The sequence below is a fragment of the Monodon monoceros genome, unplaced genomic scaffold, assembly GCF_005190385.1.
Source record: "Monodon monoceros isolate NGI ecotype Baffin Bay Population unplaced genomic scaffold, NGI_Narwhal_1 Super_Scaffold_18, whole genome shotgun sequence".
In the NCBI taxonomy this organism is placed as follows: Eukaryota; Metazoa; Chordata; class Mammalia; order Artiodactyla; family Monodontidae; genus Monodon; species Monodon monoceros.
Genome location: NW_021703774.1, coordinates 154,697,289 through 154,718,142, shown reverse-complemented (window position 1 = coordinate 154,718,142; position 20,854 = coordinate 154,697,289). Strand labels below are relative to the sequence as shown.

General features: G+C 43.8%; 2 pseudogenes across 1 annotated transcript; both read left to right on the top strand.

Annotated features, from left to right (window-relative positions):
- Positions 1–779: 779 nt before the first annotated feature.
- On the top strand, positions 780–1,400 carry LOC114899810 (annotated as a pseudogene). Its single transcript, XR_003794647.1, has one exon. The product of XR_003794647.1 is annotated as a 39S ribosomal protein L42, mitochondrial pseudogene (transcript).
- Positions 1,401–1,771: 371 nt separating this feature from the next.
- Positions 1,772–18,684, top strand: LOC114898007 (annotated as a pseudogene).
- The last annotated feature ends 2,170 nt before the right edge of the window (positions 18,685–20,854 follow it).

Below are 20,854 nucleotides of genomic sequence, written 5' to 3'. Positions count from 1 at the left end.
CCTGGGGAGGGCAGGTCTCCCAGGGCTGGGGCTCCAGATTGGGGGTCCAGTGGAGCAGACAAAGGTGATAACTGACAACCATATGAATTGGTGGAATATGTAAGAATTCTCAGAGATCCTTGGGAAAGGGAACTCTGTAAGAGACCGGATTTCCTGAAGTCTTGCAGACTGAGGGTTCAGTTTACTGCTGCTTATGCATTAAAAGGAAGTGTGACCTGCTAGCAGGAGAAACGAGAGGACGTCTGGATCACTCCTCTTCTCATGGGCTTGTCACTCCCACCTACCATGAGCCTCTCAAGGGCAGGTGCCCTGACTCCTTTGCCTCTGTACCCTGTGCCCTGCTCAGAATAGCTGCTGCTTGAGTGAGGGAATAGAATGAATGTCTAACAGGCCTTGTACAAATTGTCTAAAAAGGAGACTGTCTAAATAATGAGATCTGCAAGCCAACAGGAGAGGGGACGCTGAGAAACCAGGACCAATGGCTCCTTACAGCCCAGCCTGCAAGCCCTCTTCGGCCATGGAACAGTGGCGCTCTTTGCTGCTCCTCCCGAGCAAGAGAATATTTGCTACCCTCTCCAGAATGGTGGAGAAACCCATCCATCCCCAAGCAGAGCACCCTGCAGGCTCACAACACAGACAGGGAACATATGGAGCAGGACTTCTCAGAAGTCCCCAAGGAAGGAAGATGGTGGTTTCTCCTCCCTCTGACCTCCCTCAGTGGATCCTGGTGGATGGGCAGGGGGAGCATCAAAACCAGTAGTGGGGGGACCCGGGCTGAGAAGCAGATTTTAAAAGCAGTTTCTCTTCAAATCATCTTTCATACCACCTGATAAGCATCTTGATTCACCATGGCATTGGCAGCAGTAAAATGGGCTATATCAAGCAGAACTATCTTGAAACATTTATTTCCAATTCAAAATGGAGCCTTATATTGTGCTTGTCATAAAACTATGTATCCTTCTCTACCAGATGACTATAATTGCAAAGTAGAGCTTGCTTTGACATCTGATGGCAGGACAATAGTATGCTATCACCCTTCTGTGGACATTCCGTATGAGCACACAAAACCTATCCCTCGGCCAGATCCTGTGCAGAATAATGAAGAAACACATGATCTAGTGCTGAAAACCAGACTAGAAGAGAAAGGTGAACACGTAGAGCAAGGACCCATGATAGAACAACTTAGCAAAATGTTCTTTACTACTAAGCACCGTTGGTATCCTAGTGGACAGTATCATAGACGTCGTAGGAAACTGAATCCTCCAAAAGACAGGTGATATTGAGGTTTTCAGGAATCAAAGAGAAATGTTATCCTGCGTCTCATTTGCCATTTGAGAAAATACAATTGGGTATATTCACTAATATGTTATATAGTAAAATAATAAAATGCCTTCTCATATTAAAAAAAAAAAACCAAAAAACCAGTACTGGGAAGGGACCTTGAGCAGATGTGGTTGGTGGTAGGAGTGGTGGGATGGGGTAAACTAGAGCAGGGAGGGTGGAGCTTCTGCCCCCTCCAAAGATGACCTTTGGTTTAGTTCAGCCGGGAGTTCCCTTGGGATGGGGTGGCCTTGTCAGCCATGAGAGCACAGAAGCAGAGATATCTGTTTAGGAGGAAGAGGAAAGTTGAAGTAGAGATGAGAGAGAAACTTCTGGAAATTCTCTGATGGCTCCACTTCCTGACTTCAGGCTTTCCCCAGGCCCAGCTGATTTAGGGTTCAATGAGATACCCCTACATCCTCCCAACAAATTGTGCCTGGGGTAGTCTGAGATGATTTTTGTTCCTGAACGCAAACAGAACCTCCACCAAGACAACAGAGTAGCCCAGGACACTCTTGGCCTGGCCTCTTTCACTTTCCCAGAAGGGCTGGTGCTACGGCAGTACTACAGGGAGCTCTTCTCCAAAAGTTCTGTCCAGCTGCCCGTGGCTGGATTCCCATTTGTTCTGTGTATCAGTGAAAATATCTCCTTATCCTGTAACCCTTGTTTAGACTCCACTGTCTGTCCTTGTGATGTCTGGAATAACAGGAAACAAGGGCATCCTTCACTCAAGGCTGTCGGGGAATTACACCTGAAAACACCAAAGCCACAAAGGCAATTACAACAAAGAAACTCACAGCCAAACCCCAACTGTCCCCTGGAAACCCAAATGGGGAAGTAATAACTAGGACATTCTCACCTTTGACAGAGGAAGAAACTAACTACCCTAGGGACCTTGGATGGGCCACTGAACTTCCTTGGGCCACAGTTCTCCATCTGGAGAATGTTGGTGGCGTTGGGAAAGCACACACAAACTGGGTCATGAGGATGAAAAGAGAGCATTGTGTCTGGCACATAGTATGTTCTCAATAAATGTTAATTCTTCTTATTAAAAGAGATTCTGGATAGGCAAAAAAAGGGGATTCTGGGAAATAAAATACTTCCAGGTTTATATTGCTTGAAGTGCTTCTCAGTATGCCTGGCATATAGGAAGGTGTAAAAAATGGTATCTGTTTAATGTCAGGACAAGAACCGAAGCAAATTCAGGCGAGCCAAAGCCATTTGATTTGGTGGTGGTGGAGCTGGGGGTCAATTCTTTCTTCTTTCTGTTTAGAATTCTAGTGATGTTACCTGAATGTGGTTATGCGATAAAATCGCTGAAAATTTGTTTGATTAAACATTATATTTGCTGACCAGTTAACAACCGATAGAGAAGGCAATCACCTGGGTTTGTCAGAAGTCCATCCTACAGGAGGACAGGAGTGCCTAGGCAGGGGTGGGGAGGAAAAGGAGGTGGTGGAGATGTGATCAAGGGAAAGTATGGGGAGTAAGGGTCTGCTGAGCTTGGAGGCAGGAGAGATGGGTGAATGGAGAGAGAAAGGAGAAAGTCCCTCCAGAAAGTGGCCCCCTGTTGAAGGCAAAGGCATCTATTTTATTTTACGCCATGTCACATTATTTCATTTCATTTATTTATTTGCAAAGCTGGTTTCTCAGCTCTCTTTATTTCCAGAGCACTTCTCTGGGCAAGTACTAGCCAGACCACAGCATGAGAACTGAGGTCTGACTTCAGGCTCCTTCCATAAACTCCTCACATCCCAGCCCAGGGAAGGGAAGCTGAGATCCCTGTCCTAAATGTGTGTGTGGTACAGTGGGCCAGGAGGATGGCAGGAGGGGTCTTCTAGACTCCAAGAGCTTCACTTCACTTCCCATGGTCGGGAGTGAAGGCTGCTTATTGTCACTAACACTCCATCTCCACCTGGCTCGACCATGACCCTGGGTGCTGATCCCAGCTCTGCCATCTGCCCTCTGTTTGGCCCTGGAAAATCCCCTTCTTCTTTCTGGGTCTCAGTTTCCCCATCTGAAAGGGGAGGTGTTGGACTGAATGAACTCAGAGGGCCTCTCCAGCTCAGACTGTAAATCTCTGAGGTGCTCGAATGACTAGGGAAAGGAAAGAGACAGGGGCAGGAATCCCAGAGCTTCTGATCAGATGCTGGCCCTCCAACCCCCACTTGGGGAATTAGGGTAAAGCAAGTTAATCTGGTTACTGTAACAAAGGGAAACTGAATCAGTCCCATTCTAATAGTTCCTTTTTACCTGACTGCAAATTTTACTCTTCTCACTTTTAAATAGGAAAAGCCAGGTGGACAATCACCTAAAGGGTACAGTCTATAGTTTTGCATTCTAAAGGCTCTGGAGTATGACTGTCCTAAGGAGTGACACAGTCAAACGTTGACCCAGGGGTCATTGTGTATTATAATGATCTGCTATGTATCCCTCTCCCACTAGAGTGAGAGCCCTCCAGGGGCAGAGGCTACGTCACATTTAGCTGCAAAACAGTAAAAAATATTAGTGGGTTGAGGGACCTCCTTTTCATCCCTGACTCATGAACAAGTTGAGAAGTATGCCAAAGAATAAACTTTCATCTTTCCTACTGTAGAGCTGTTATTGGAGACTATGTCTTAGAGCTGCAGACATAATAGTGAACACTAGTTTTATCCATCCATTTATAGACATTGCAAGGAATATGCACATCTCCCCATGTGACATCTGTTCTTATAAAACTTGGTGCACAAAGCAGATGTGAATGTGTACTCCCAAAGGGAAAGGAGAGAGGAAGGCACAGAGCTCCACACACTCATGTTCTCTCCCAGACTCATTAATAATGTAAGTTGTATTTCTTCCTCCAGGAGGTGTGAAGGGGGGGAGACCCAGGAGGGTTATACTAATGGGTTTCTCTACAAGGAAGAAGGAGTGGGTAAGAAGCATTCTCCCCTAAGCACTCTGTTCTAGGCATGTATCATGAACTCAGTATGTTCACATAGGGCAGTGGATGTTTATCATCTTTTTGGCTGTCCAGTATCCAAGCCTCTTTCTATGTTTCTTTTTAGGGGAGAAAGTTCATCCAACCACAGAGAGGTAGAGCCTGCTTCTCACTATAGAAGATAAAAAATACCAGAGGCTTGCATCTCAACCTCCCTTGAACTGTAGTGTAGACTCATGGACTATTATTTACCCATCTGATAAAACTGATTTTAAATCATAAGATAAGTGACATTAAAAAGCAGGGACCAAGAGATCCGTTCAAGATGGCAGAGTGGAAGGACGTGCTCTCACTCCCTCTTGCAAGGAAACCAGAATCACAACTAACTGCTGAACAATCATCGACAGGAAGACACTGGAACTCACCAAAAAAGATACCCCACATCCAAAGACAAAGGAGAAGCCTCAATGAGACGGTAGGAGGGGCGGCAATCACAATAAAATTAAATCCCATAACTGCTGGGTGGGTGACTCACAAACTGGAGAACACTTATACCACAGAAGCCCGCCCACTGGAGTGAAGGTTCTGAGCCCCACATCAGGCTTCTGACCCTGGGGGTCTGGCAACGGGAGGAGGAATTCCTAGAAAATCAGACTTTGAAGGATAGTGGGATTTGATTGCAGGACATTGACAAGACTGGGGTAAACAGAGACTGCACACTTGGAGGGCACACACAAAGTAGTGTGTGCATCGGGACCCAGGGGAAGGAGCAGTGACCCCATAGGAGACTGAACCAGACCTACCTGCTAGCGTTGGAGGGTCTCCTGCAGAGGCGGGGGCTGGCTGTGTCTTACCATGAGGACAAGGACACTAGCAGCAGAAGTTCTGGGAAGTACTCCTTGGCTTGAGCCCTCCCGGAGTCTGCCATTAGCCCCACCAAAGAGACCGGGTAGGCTCCAGTGTTGGGTTGCCTCAGGCCAAACAACCAACAGAGAGGGAACCCATCCCCACCCATCAGCAGACAAGTGGATTAGAATTTTACTGAGCTCTGCCCACCAAAGCAACAGTCAGCTCACCCACCACCAGTCCCTCCCATCAGGATACTTGCACAAGCCTCTTAAATAGCCTCATCCACCAGAGGGCAGACAGCAGAAGCAAGAAGAACAACAATCCTGCAGCCTGTGGAACAAAAACCACATTCACAGAAAGATAGACAAGATGAAAAGGCAGAGGGCTATGTACCAGATGAAGGAACAAGATAAAACCACAGAAAAACAACTAAGTGAAGTGGAGATAGGCAACCTTCCAGAAAAAGATTTCAGAATAATGATAGCGAAGATGATCCAGCACCTCGGAAAAAGAATGGAGGCAAAGATCGAGAAGATGCAAGAAATGTTTAACAATGACATAGAAGAATTAAAGAACAAACATAGATGAACAATACAGTAACTGAAATGAAAAATACACTAGAAGGCATCCATAGCAGAATGACTGAGGCAGAAGAACAGATAAGTGACCTGGAAGACAGAATGCTGGAATTCACTGCCGTGGAACAGAATAAAGAAAAAAGAATGAAAAGAAATGAAGACAGCCTAAGAGACCTCTGGGATAACATTAAATGCAACAACATTTGCATTATAGGGGTCCCAGAAGGAGAAGAGAGAGAGAAAAGACCTGAAAAAATATTTGAATAGATTATAGTTGAAAACTTCCCTAACACGGAAAAGGAAATAGCTACCCAAGACCAGGAAGCGCAGAGAGTCCCGGGTAGGATAAACCCAAGAAGAAACAAGCCGAGACACATAGTAATCAAACTGGCAAAAATTAAAGACAAAGAAAAATTATTGAAAGCAGCAAGGGAAAAACGACAAATAACATACAAGGGAACTCCCATAAAGTTAACAGCTGATTTCTCAGCAGAAACTCTACAAGACAGAAGGGAGTGGCATGACATTCTTAAAGTGATGAAAGGGAAGAACTTAGAACCAAGATTACTCTACCTGGCAAGGATCTCATTCAGATTCGATGGAGAAATCAAAAGCTTTACAGACAAGCAAAAGCTAAGAGAATTCAGCACCACCAAACAAGCTCTGCAAAAAATTCTAAAGGAACTTCTCTAAGTGGGTAACACAAGAGAAGAAAAGGACTTACAAAAACAAACCAAAACAATTAAGAAAATGGTAATAGGAACATACATATTGATAATTGCCTTAAACGTGAACAGATTAAATGTTCCAACCAAAAGACACAGGCTCGATGAATGGATACAAAAACAAGACCCATATACATGCTGTCTACAAGAGACCCACTTCAGACCTAGGGACACATTCAGACTGAAAGTGAGGGGATGGAAAAAAGATATTCCATGCAAATGGAAATCAAAAGAAAGCTGGAGTAGCAATACTCATATCAGATAAAATAGATTGTAAAATAAAGAACATTACAAGAGACAAATAAGGACACTACATAATGATCAAGGGATCAATCCAAGAAGAAGATATAACAATTATAAATATATATGCACCCAACATAGGAGCACCTCAATACATAAGGCAACTGCTAACAGCTATAAAAGAGGAAATTGACAGTAACACAATAATAGTGGGGGACTTTAACACCTCACTTACACCAATGGACAGATCATCCAAACAGAAAATTAATAAGGAAACACAAGCTTTAAATGACACAATAGACCAGATAGATTTAACTGATATTTATAGGACATTCCATCCCAAAACAGCAGATTACACTTTCTTCTCAAGTGCTCATGGAACATTCTCCAGGATTGATCACATCTTGGGTCACAAATCAAGCCTCAGTAAATGTAAGAAAATTGAAATCATATCAAGCATCTTTTCTGACCACAATGCTATGAGATTAGAAATGAATTACAGGGAAAAAAACGTAAAAAACAAAAACACATGGAGGCTAAACAATACATTACTAAATAACCAAGAGATCATTGAAGAAATCAAAGAAGAAATCAAAAAATACCTAGAGAAAAATGACAATGAAAACATGACGATCCAAAACCTATGGGATGCAGCAAAAGCAGTTCTAAGAGGGAAGTTTATAGCTATACAAGCCTACCTGAAGAAACAAGAAAAATTTCAAATAATCTAACCTTACACCTAAAGGAACTAGAGAAAGAAGAACAAACAAAACCCAAAGTTAGCAGAAGGAAAGAAATCATAAAGATCAGAGCAGAAATAAATGAAATAGAAACAAAGAAAACAATAGCAAAGATCAATAAAACTAAAAGCTGGTTCTTTGAGAAGAAAAACAAAATTGATAAACCATTAGCCAGACTCATCAAGAAAAAGAGGGAAAGGACTCAAATCAATAAAATTAGAAATGATAAAGGAGAAGTTACAACAGACACCGCAGAAATACAAAGCATCCTAAGACACTAGTACAAGCAGCTCTATGCCAACAAAATGGACAACCTAGAAGAAATGGACAAATTCTTAGAAAGGTATAACCTTCCAAGACTGAACCAGGAAGAAATAGAAAATATGAACAGACCAATCACAAGTAATGAAATTGAACCTGTGGTTTAAAATCTTCCAACAAACAGAAGTCCAGGACCAGATGGCTTCACAGGTGAATTCTATCAAACATTTAGAGAAGAGCTAACACCCATCCTTCTCAAACTCTTCCAAAAAATTGCAGAGGAGGGAGCACTCCCAAACTCACTCTATGGGGCCACCATCACCCTGATACCGAAACCAGAAAAAGGTATCACAAATAAAGAAAATTACAGACCAATATCACTGATGAATATAGATGCAAAAATCCTCAACAAAATCCTAGCAAACAGAATCCAACAACACGTTAAAAGGATCATACACCATGATCAAGTGGGATTTATCGCAGGGATGGAAGGATTCTTCAGTATATGCAAATCAATCAATGTGATACACCATATTAAAAAATAGAAGAATAAAAACCATATGATCATCTTAATAGATGCAGAAAAAGCTTTTGACAAAATTCAACACCGATTTATGACAAAAATTCTCCAGAAAGTGGGCATAGAGGGAACCTACCTCAACATAATAAAGGCCATATATGACAAACCCACAGCAAACATCATTCTCAATGGTGAAAAACTGAAAGCATTTCCACTAGGATCAGGAACAAGACAAGGATGTCCACTCTTGCCACTATTATTCAACACAGTTTTGGAAGTCTTAGCCATTTGCAATCAGAGAAGAAAAAGAAATAAAAGGAATACAAATTGGAAAAGAAGAAGTAAAACTGTCACTGTTTGCAGATGAGATGATACTATACCTAGAGAATCCTAAAGATGCCACCAGAAAACTACTAGAGCTAATCAATGAACTTGGTAAAGTTGCAGGATACAAAATTAATGCAGAAAAATCTCTTGCAATCCTGTACACTAATGATGAAAAATCGGAAAGAGAAATTAAGGAAACACTCCCATTTACCATTGCAACAAAAATAATAAAATACCTAGGAATAAACCTACCTAGGGAGACAAAAGACCTGTATGCAGAAAACTATAAGACACTCTTGAAAAAAATTAAAGATGATTCCAACAGATGGAGAGATATACCATGTTCTTGGATTGGAAAAATCAATATTGTGAAAATGACTATACTATCCAAAGCAATCTACAGATTCAATGCAATCCCTATCAAATAAGCAATGGCATTTTTTACATAACTAGAACAAAAAGTCTTAAAATTTGTATGGAGACACAAAAGACCCCGAATAGCCAAAGCATTCTTGAGGGAATAAACGGAGCTGGAGGAATCAGGCTCTTGGACTTCAGATTATACTACAAAACTACAGTAACCAAGACAATACGGTACTGGCACAAATACAGAAATATAGATCAATAGAACAGGATAGAAAGCCCAGAGATAAAACGATGCACCTGTGGTCAACTAATCTATGACAAAGGAGGCAAGGATATACAATGGCAAAAAGACAGTCTCTTCAATAAGTGGTGCTGGGAAAACTGTACAGCTACATGTAAAAGAATGAAATTAGAACACTCCTTAACACCATACACAAAAATAAACTCAAAATGGATTAGAGACCTAAATGTAAGACCGGACACTATAAAACTCTTAGAGGAAAACATAGGAAGAACACTCTTTCACATAGATCACAGCAAGATCTTTTTTCATCCACCTCCTAGAGTAATGGAAATAAAAACAAAAATAAACAAATGGGACCTAATGAAACTTAAAAGTTTTTGCAAAGCAAAGGAAACTACAAACAAGACAAAATGACAACCCTCAGAATGGGAGAAAATATTTGCAAACGAATCAATGGACAAAGGATTAATCTCCAAAATATATAAACAGCTCATGCAGCTCAATATTAAAAAAACAAAAAACCCAGTCTAAAAATGGGCAGAAGACCTAAGTAGACATTTCTCCAAAGAAGAAATATAGTTGGCCAAGAAGCACATGAAAAGCTGCTCAACATCACTAATTATTAGGGAAATGCAATTCAAAACTACAGTGAGGTATCACCTCCCACCAGTTAGAATGGGCATCATCAGAAAATCTACAAACAACAAATTCTGGAGAGGGTGTGGAGAAAAGGGAACCCTCTTGCACTGTTGGTGGGTACGTAAATTGATACAGCTACTAAGGAGAACAGTATGGAGGTTCCTTAAAAAACTAAAAACAGAATTACCATATGACCCAGCAATCCTACTACTGGGCATATACCCAGAGAAAACTGTAATTCAAAAAGACACATGCACGCCAATGTTCATTGCAACACTATTTACAATAGCCAGGTCATGGAAGCAACCTAAGTGCCCATCGATAGATGAATGGATAAAGAAGATATGGTACCTATATACAATGGAATATCACTCAACCATAAAAAGGAATGAGATTGGGTCATTTGTAGAGACGTGGATGAATGTAGAGAATGTCATACAGAGTGAAGTAAGTCAGAAAGAGAAAAAAAATATCGCATATTAACGCATATATGTGGAACCTAGAAAAATGGTACAGATGAACTGGTTTGCAGGGCAGAAATTGAGACACAGATGTAGAGAACAAACGTATGGACACCAAGGGGTGAAAGCAGTGGAAGGTGGGAGTGGTGGTGTGATGGATTTGGAGAATGGGATCGGCATGTATATACTGATGTGTATAAAATGGATGACTAATAAGAACCTGCTCTATAAAAAAATAAATAAAATAAAATTCAAACAAAAAATGTAGGGACCGAACAGAATCCCTTTTTGGTAATGGGGTGGTCATAAATCTGGTTCTCAACCCCGCACCCCCTAAAGAATCCATCAGCTACCCCAAATCCTTTCCATAAGCTTCTTTTCTGCTTTGATCAACTAAAGTCAGCTTCTGTTGCATATAATTAAACCCTGACTGATGCAGAGGTGTATACAGGGAGTGGGTGTAAACAACAGACCCTCAGGAAAAGAAGAAGAATCTGAAGATTGGTTAGTGGGCCTGTTGGGATCAAGGGCAGTGAAAATCCAGCTTTAAACAATGGGACTCTGACAGATCAGACATACAATGGTGAAAGAGTCAGTTAAATGAAAACTTCCAGTCACATAAAATGAAGTGCCCATTGAAAGCAAGGCTCTAAGAGGCTGAGTGGCTATTCTATAGAACAATGAGGGGCACATAGACTTCAAGCTCATATACTAATTACTCAGCTCAAGTGTCCACCTAAAAACTAAGGACTTTTTATGACTGTGATGGAAGAATCTTACATTCCTTGCAGAGGCAGGAACAGGGGGAAAAGGTGTATTACTTGGGCCAACCAGGTCAATCAGTGGGAAGCCAGAACTATAGCAGGTCTGCTCTACTGGAGTTGGAATCATGGAAGTGTTGTAGCTGGTGGTGGTGGTTCTACCAAAGCAGAGAAGGAGGGGGAAAAATATCCCAGCTTCTCCCTTTCTCCTGCCCTCCAACCTCTTAACTCACACAGAAGTCAGAAAACATGACTTACTTATATCAGTTTACCCGTGATATGGAACAGAAGAGGGGAAGGAGAGGAATGGAGCTGAGAAACAGATTCAGACATGATACAAATGGAAGGTCATCTTTTCCACAGTCTAGAGATATATAACTACTGTCAGATTCCAGTGTACCTAGAAGGCAATTACAAAGTCAAACCCAATAGGAGAGGCAAATAAGGGTAAATTTTTTTGATTTGTATTGGCAAAATCTAAAGCATACATGTTGAAATAGACCCTGAGAATGCTTGCTAGACCAAGGAGGGAGCAAAATAATTTTAGATTATACTGAATTTATTTGTATGGATCCTTTACCAGAGGTCCTTCAATAGGCTAGCTTGAGTAGCCAGAAGAGTTCCAATTATTTGTTTGTTTGTTTGGCTGAATCTCAGACTAAACAGTAGTCTACTAAACAAAGTTAAAGTGTCACAAATTCCTTGGTATAAAATAGAGTTTGGAGAAGGGATAGAGAGGGGAGATTGGAATATTGAGGACATTTCCATGTTCAATGTTTTCTCCACCCACTAATTGAATTTCTAGAATGGTTCCAGAAGACAATCCTTTATTGAAAGTGTTGAGAAATACATTAGTGAGGGAAACACTGTCATCTTTGAAAAATACTATCATGGCTATTCTCTGTTTAGGCCGAGGATTGTCATAGGATGCTGCAGTTGAAATGGGCTCCCTGATTTCAATAGGGCTACCAGGATCCTAGGGTGGCAGACTCCAAGCAGTAGCGCTAAAGGCAAGGTGGACATGGTTACCAAATAGGCACAAGAAAGTAATTCAGATGCTAGATGAATAATAAATGCTCATTACTATCTACTTCTTTGCCTGTCCATTGACATAACTCCTTTTCCTAATACTTACACTTCAAAATAAAGCTTCCACCAACTATAACACAACCAACCATTAAAAAACAAAACAAAACCCGGTAATGTATTCCAATTACCTTCAAAAGATTCAATCTAAATCTCATCAGTAACTGCATGTCTACAGTCTGTGGGTGATGGTCACCCCTCTGATAACTGCTATTTTGTCTAAAAATTCTATAATCTGAGCAATAAATTGTAAAATTAACCACCACCAACATTAATAATGAAGGAAAGAAGAGAAAAATTATTTTAAAATAGATAAATTTCTGCATTTTATTGAATCTAAGAATCAGTTGTAAAATAAACCCTTATTTTATGTACCATTAAGGAAAATGATCCATTAAATGATGACACAATACTTTCTCATCACTTATAATTTAGAGCTATTTTATAATTATTTAACGTAGATATAGATTTTTATCTTATATAACTTTATGCCTACAAAAAATTAAAATATAAGAAGAATATATTGATTATGGTATTCCTCAGACTTCTTCATATTTATAGTCCTACCCTGAATTCCTCCCACATTATTTCTCCAACAAAGATTTTTCTCCAACAAAGCCCTACTGCTTTCTTTCCATGCTTTTTTCTGAACATAGAATAACTTTTCATTTCAATGTGGAATTGTACTGCAATATTTTAGAAGGCATTTTAAAGGACAATTAAACTAAAATGAGTATTATCAACAATATCCACAACTCAAATGCAGTTATAATAATGTGAACTGCTATGACCAAGTAAGCATACGTGCATATAGTAACTATACCATGAATGTTGCCTGGTTACCAGCAATAGCGAGATAATCAATTTTAGGATGCAGCCTTATTTCAAAGGTGTTGAAAATGTGAAAAAAATGAGCATCTTAGAATTGATGAAATACAATAGTTAATGTAAAACACACATGACACTACAAGGAAGAAAATACAGATCTGTAGTTATAGTTCTTTCTTTTCTGGTGGTATATTTTACTTCTGTTCTCCATTAACCCTTTCATATTCTATTTAGCTTAATCCAGCACCTCAACTGTTGTTGTTTGTTTGTCTGCTTGTTTGTTTTATCCAGTAGGGTAACCAAAATCTTCATTCTTGAGGATTTTGAGTCATTGGTGGCTCTACCAACATAGGGTTACTGTAATGGCAATTCTTGTCTTTCTTCCTGCTTTTGTAATGGGTCACTTTATGTAATTTTCCTTTAGCTACCCATAAGATTTTCTCTTTACCAATTATTTTCAACATTTTGACATTCTTATTGTGGTTTTCTTTGTGTTCATTATCTTTAGGTTTTCTTGAAATTCATGGCATAATGGGTTTATAGTTTTCATTAAATTTGGAAAAATTTTGGTTATTTCTTCACACTCCCCCTCCCCTTTTTCCCCTTGGGACTCCAATTACACATATGTTAGACTGTTTGGTATTTTCTTACAGGTCATTGAGGTTTTGTTCCTTTTCTCCTGACTTTATCTTTCTGTATTTCACTTAGGATAGTTTCTATTTCTAGGTCTTGAAGTTCGCTATTTTCTTCTTGGTGTGGAACATGCTATTAATCTTATCTCATGGACTTTTCATTACAGATTTTGAATTTTTCAGTTCCAGAACTTCCTTCCTTCCTGTGAGGTCCTCTCATGTTGGATTTGTGACTCGACTGAATGTCATTGTTTCTCTCAAGGCAGCTGACCCTATAAGACTCTCTCTCCTTCCAGGTTCTGGTAACTTCTCCCAGTCCTTATCCCTTCAGTTCTAGCAGTGTTGATAGCTTCTATGATTGCTAGCCCTGGGTTCCTACACTACCCCTTGTAGTATTCCTAAGCACTGCTAACACCTTGTGATTAGCCTCTTTGCATACAAACCTCTTAGAAGAATCCTCATTTAAGGTGCTGTTTCCTGTTGAGACCTTGACTAATGCACTGGTGTGTTAGAAAGTTTTTAAAGTATCTAGTTTCCAGTATCTTTGCTAAACATACTTTAGTTTTAATAGTTTTTTTCTAGAAATTCTTGAATTTCCCATGTAGACAATCATAGCATCTTATAAATGGTGACCCTTTTGTTTTTTTAAATACTTATGATTTTATAATTTTATTTTCTGTTCTTTTTCTTTCTTATTTTCCTGGCTAAAACCTCCATTACCATGTTAAACAGAAGTAACTATAGTTGTCTCATTCCTGTAATGTGATGCAGGTGATGGTTCACCATTAATAATTATACTTATTATAGATCTGGGGTAGATACCCTTTTATAAATCAAGGAATTTTTCTTCTCTTTGAATTTATTATTTTAAAAAGTCATGATCAGGTATTGAATTGTATTGAATGGTTTACAGCATTGTTTGAAATAATCGTAAAGCTCCTTTCTTTTCCTTGTTCTGCTCTCCCTTGGGGTCTTGCTTCCATTCTGGTAGTGGCAAATCAAGGTCAAGGACTCAGAGACTGTTCTTCCTAGCTCCAGCCTGGAAGGGCAGGAATGGAGCCCTATGGGTCCTCTTGGGTAAATTTTGGGCTTCTTGGAATCTTCCGTGTGGAGCATTACAAGATGCCCATGAAGGCACCATTTTGATGTATTATTTTGCTTACAAAACAACTGCTTAAAAAAAAATCCTGATTTATTCAAGACCTCCTTTCTGTTGGAGTTAGGAGAGGAATTAGTAAAGAGAGTGTTGAGGAGAGAAACCCGTATGTATATTGCAGCAACCTTATGAAGGAGGTTTCTATATGCTTGGCTTACAGGTGAGGAAACTGAAGCCCAGAGAGGAGACCTGCACTGCTCAGGACAATGGCAGAGTGAGATCCTGGACCTCTGATGCCATACCTTGTGCTCACAAACACTGCCTGCTTCCTCACAACAGGGAAGTGAGACGTAGGTCTCACCTCCCACAAGTGTACTTCTGTCTTTCCCTGACGCTTGGATCCTCAGCTCTAAGCATCTCTGAGTCTAGCCCCGCCCTCCCAGCAGTTCTTCAGTTTGGAAGCATTGTGGCCCTCCGACCCTGCTTCCAGACCCTCCTGGGGGTCTGTGTATCCTGTCAGTGTTATGAGTGTTGTGTATGTATGTGTGCAGGGGAAGGATAGGGTCTCGGTTCCTCTCTGGAAAAGGGATGGGAGCAGAGGGGGGGGGTTCTGATTCTGTTTTCTTTGTGGACCAGGCTTGGTGCTGAGATGGGACGGGCACTTGCTGTTGCCTGGTCTGCTCCTGTCCCTTCTGTGACCGCAGGCTGGACAGCTTCCAACTGCCTGGTGACTGAAGGCTCCCGGCTGCCTCTGGTCTCCCTCTTCTTCCTGATCTGCCCTTTGGACTCCAGCCTGCCCCTCCTTGTGGCATGCTCCTCAGTGACCAACCTGACACAGACCCTGGAGGCTGTGCCCCAGAGTGAGGAGGGGTTCTGTCTCTCTGGTTCCACTTCTGTTCTGTGCCTGGACGCCTTCTCCCACTTCCCTGGGCTCAAGGTCCTGGGGCTGAGTCTGCATCTCACCCAGCTCCTGCCAGGAGCTCTTGGCAGCTTGGGACAGCTGCAGCAGCTCTTCTTCACAGGCCCTACACAGTTTACTTCTTCCTACCCCTGATGGCAACCTAAGCTCCCTCCAGGCCTCGCTTTCTTGGGCCCCTGCCTGGATGGGAACATGGGTGTCCAGTTTTCTCCCAGTCTACGGCAGCTGAGTGTCAAGTATAGTTGCCTTCAGAATGTGGGGGAGCTGGCGGACATCTTCCCAGACCCAGTGCATGGCCCCTCCTTTGGCGATGCCTGGCTTCTGGAGATCTGGACCTGTCATTCAACAGTCAGCTGAAGATGGCCAGTCCCGGGGCCCTCCAGGGGCTCAAGCTGGGGACCACACAAAGATGAAGGCAGTTGCAGTGGTGGGACTGGGGCTGCAGAGCCTGGACACCCTGTCTGTGATCAATGCCAACACGGCCAAGCTGCCTGCTGGGGCAGTTGCACACTTCGAGCTGCAGGAGCTGAATTTGGCATCCACTCTTGTAGGGCACATAGCTCTGGAGGCCCTGGCTTCCTGTCACAGCTTGAAGAGCTTGGGTCTTAAGAGCAGTGGCCTGATGACTAACCTGCCACCAGGTTTCCTGGAGGCCATGCCCAGCCTTCAGAAACTGAACTTGAATAGGAACCAACTGCAAGTGCCATGCTGGGCACGAACGACACAGGGGCTGTGTCAAGACTGTGGGCCCTGGATCTGTCCAACAATGGACTGCACACCCTGTCCCCAGTCACCTTCTCATGCTGCCCCAGCTGTGGGAGCTGCTACTTCAGGGAAACCAGCTGATTTGTCTGCAGGGCCAGGCATTCCAGGGCTTAAGGAGGCTGGGGAAGTTGGACTTGGCCAAGAATCCACTGGTAGACCTGGGCAAGGGCTGATTGGCTCCGCTGCCTGCAGTAGCCACCCTAAGCCTGCTGGATACCTCCATGGTGCTGAGCTCAGCCTTGGGCTTCCAGGGCGTCTGCATACCTTGAACCTGCATCTCCCCTCTGGCCCTTCCGGGGTAGTGTTATCCCTGTCCATGAGCTTGACCAGCTTGGAGTTTCATGCGGTCTCTGGCAGGAAGCCTGGGATGCTGGCTTCTAATGTCTTTCCAGTCTTGCAGACCTTGACTCTAAAAGGCTGGGGATTGCAGCTGGGGACTTGGAATGTCACCAAGATCTTCCCTGCCCTTTGCCAACTCTCCCTGCTTGGTGATAGCTTGCTTGCAGGCCCTATGCTCCCAGGACACCTCCAACCTTTTCCTCTGGCAGCTCTCCAGGCTCTGGTATCAGAAGGTAAGGGGGGACGGGCACAGCCCCAAGCCCTGCTGCATCACGGGGCTGTCCAGCCTATGGGAGCGGAAGCCGCAGCCACTTCAGTCCCACGCCCGGCCCTGCTCAGTGCTGCTTGAGGAGCTGCTGGGTGAGCTGCCCAGGGCAGGTGCTGCATCTGGTCAAAATGGGGTTAGAGACACTGTCTGCGGCTGCTTTCCAGGGAAGTCTCCAGGTCCTAGGGCTAGACTGGGAGACAGACCTCACGCTAGATGGCAGCCTCCAGGAGCAAAGTCCCCAGATGCCCCAATACAGTAAGTCCCCTACATACAAACAAGTTCTGTCCCGAGAGCATGTTTGTAAGTCCAATTTGTTCCTAAGTCCAACAAAGTTAGCCTAGATACCCAACTAACACAACTGGCTACATAGTACTGTACTGTAATAGGTGTATAATGCTTTTCACACAAGTAATACATAAAAAACAAACACAAAAAATAAAGAAAACATTTTTAATCTTCCAGTCCAGTACCTTGAAGAGTACAGTGGTACAGTCCAACAGCTGGCATACAGGGGCCTCGAGTGAACAGGCAAGAAGAGTTACTGACTGGAGGAGGGAGAGGAGGTGGGAGATGGTAGAGCTGAAGGATCGTCAGCTATAGGAGACGGAGGGCAAGCTGCAGTTTCACTCACGCCTGACGGTGATGGCACAGGTTCTGGTTCCTTGCTGGATTCAACTCTATCTACCCTCTTGAAAAAATGATCCAGTGATGTCTGGGTAGTAGCTCTTTTTTTCTCGTCATAGATGGCACAGTACCACTGGATTGCATTCTGAACGGCTGCTGCAACCTTCGTGTACCGTCCTACGTTCAGTTGCTCTGCCTCAAAAACTAACAGTGCCTCCTGAAATAAAGAAAATCCCCGCCATTTCCTGCGTCGTGAATCTCTTCGGTTCTTCAGTCACTTCTTCTTCCTCTTGTGTCTCTTCGTCCTTTCTCTGGGCCTCCAATTCCATCACGTCTGCATTAGTAAGCTCCTCGTGTTGCACAGCTGCTTCTGCTGATCTCCTTGCCCTTCTTACAGGAAGCCAGGAACTCCTGGATCCTCCATCTTGTTCAGGGCTTGGCTTCAGGGTCCAAGGAGTCAGAGGGGTGAGGGCAGGAGGTCCCTTTATGATGTGTTTGTGTCCCACTGAAGGCAAGACCAGAGCTGGGTGACTGGGGAGCTGCTGCCTACTCTGGAGGGCCGCCCTCCGATGGGCCGGGGGCTGCACTTCTGTCTCCTTGAGTGGGATTTTGAGCCAGGCAAGGACGTGGATGACAAGGTGGCAGATGGCATGGCAGGGAGCTGGGTCATGCTCTGTGTGCTGAGTTGCCAGGCCCTGCACACCCCACGCTGCTGCCTGGACCTCTGCCTGACTGCCTTCCTTCTGCTGGCTGCCCCCCACCCCCCAGGGCTGCTGCTGGTCTTCCTGGAGCTGGTCTCCCGCCACCAGCTCCCTTGTTGCTCTAGGCTCTCCTGGCTGCTCTGCAGAGGAGACTTCTGCATGTGGCCCAAGGAAGACGAAAGGACGAGTTCTGGGCTTGGCTGGGGAGCAGGTTGGGGCAGCCTGGGTTGGGCTAGAGTGGGTGCCTGTGTGTTGGAGGTGGGGGGAGAGGAAAAGCAAGCCAGCCTAGCAGGGAGAGAGTGGGTACGTGTGGGTGCGTGAGCCTGCCTCGGCTTCTGGCAGGAGGTCAGGGTGCTGTGTGTGTAGGGAGGATCAACTGGTGGCTTTGGGGACACAGGCTTTGGAAAGGCTCCGAAGGCTTTCCAAATGAATGAGAAAATTTGGGAAATGGCAAGTGGCAGTGCAGTATGTGATGTGATCTCAAAATCTCCAAATCCTCAGTAAACCTACTAAATCCATGAAGTTCTTGGCTTAATTGGACTTTTTGTTTTTGATGGAAACCCACATGAGGCAGAGGGCAAAGGGGTTGGGGTCATGGAAACTGTAGCCCAGAGGAAATAAAGTTGGGAATTGATGGAGAGTATGGGGACGGAAGGAGGGCTCTGAGCACTCTTAAGCTGTGGAATGGGGTCCAGGCCAAGTTCAACTAGATCTTCAAGGGGCAAGGGGGCCCCTTGGCTTATAGAGGAATTGGCAGCTGAGGACCAAAAAGCTGGGATACTGTCCAGGAGGCAGCATATTGATTGCCTGTTCCCTCAATAAGAACACAAAGCCACGGTCATTTCTATCATCTTGTTTGAGCCTCATAGCAGCACTGGGAGGGGAACCCGCCCCCTTGACACTCTGTACTCTAGCCGTGCTAAACTACTTGTACTCCCAGAACACCATGTGCTCTTGCCTCTGGGCCTTTGCACATGCTGCTCCTTCACCCAAGAACACCCTTTCCCCCAATTTCTTTCCTCTGGGGAGAAAAGTATCCTTTAAGTATCCTTTAAGATTCAGCTCAGCCATGACCGGAAGCCATCCTGATCTCCCAACCTGGGTAAGCTGCTGCCTCTGTGTTCCCACAATCTCCTGCACTTCCCTTTCTCAAAGTACTGATCACACTGTACTGACCTTCACAGGTCTGGGAGACTTTTTTTTTTTTTTTTTTAATAAATTTATTTAGTTTTGGCTGTGTTGGGTCTTCGTTGCTGTGCACGGGCTTTGTCTAGTTGTGGCGAGCAGGGGCTACTCTTCGTTGCGGTGTGCAGGCTTCTCATTGTGGTGGCTTCTCTTGTTGTGGAGCACGGGCTCTAGGCACATGGGCTTTGGTAGTTGTGGCACGTGGGCTCAGTAGTTGTGGCTTGCGGGCTCTAGAGCGCAGGCTCAGTAGTTGTGGTGCATGGGCTCAGTTGCTCTGCAGCATGTGGGATCTTCCCAGACCAGGGCATGAACCTGTGTCCCCTGCACTGGCAGGTGGATTTTAAACCACTGTGCTATCAGGAAAGCCCCTGGGAGACTCCTGAGCAGTGGTTTTCAAAGGGGGGTGCACAAGATGAGCCACTGGAGTTTAGGAAGAAAGTGTTAAAACTTCTATTTCTATTTTGTTTCTAATCTCACTTTATTCTGAAGCTAGACTGCCTGCTTTTTAGCCATATGGCTTTAGTAATATGGAATAGTATTAGACCCTCTATCAAAGGACTTTGAGAGGCTAAATGACTTAATGCATATAAAGTACTGAGAGCAGGACCTAATACTGCATTGTAAATGTTCAATAAAAGTTAGCTTTTCATGTAATTATATACGTACATGTATATCGTTTATAAGTAGATAAATACACATATATTGGGCGTGTGTGCTTAAAAATGTTTTTGCTAATAGGGAACGTTGCTAATTTACTAACAGGAAACTCTATTGGGCAAGTTTAGAGATCAGGCTCTGAGGATAGGGACCAGGTTTGATTCATCTCTGCATCCTTAGAGCCTAATGCTAGCCCAGTGCAGAGAGGGTCTTGATAGACAACTGTGGACAGAAAAAAATGTTGGTGGATGCTGGAGCAGAGAACTGGGATCTAGTTCAGGCTCTGTTGTTTATTTCTATATGACACTGGGCAGGGTGCTTGGCCTCCTGGGGCCTTAGTTTTCCTCTCCTGTAAAATGCCAGGCATTAATTAGAGGCTGAGGGAAAGCATGGAAAAATTCCAGGCTGGATTTAGGGTGAGGGGCGCCCTCTTGTGTCCTAATGGTGTCCTCTCCCTGTGCATCCTCACCTCCATTCCTCCCCTTCAGGGCAGGTGAACCTGAAGAGGACGTTCTTACCTGACCCTGCAAAGCTGCCTTTCCAGCTTCAGAGTCTGACGCTCTGAGTCTTAAATGTCTCCAGTTCTCCTAGCACCTCACACCGCTGCACCATCTCTCTCCCCACTCAGCACCCCGCTCCACCCGTGATCTTTTCCTTATGCAGGTATGGGGCCGAGAAGAAACCTTTGGAGTTATATGCCCCGAAGTTCAAATCCCAGCCCTGGCTCATATTAGCTATTTGATCTCAAGCAGGTCACTTCACCTGTCTAAGCCCTCATTTCCCCCTTTTAAATTGGGGATAAT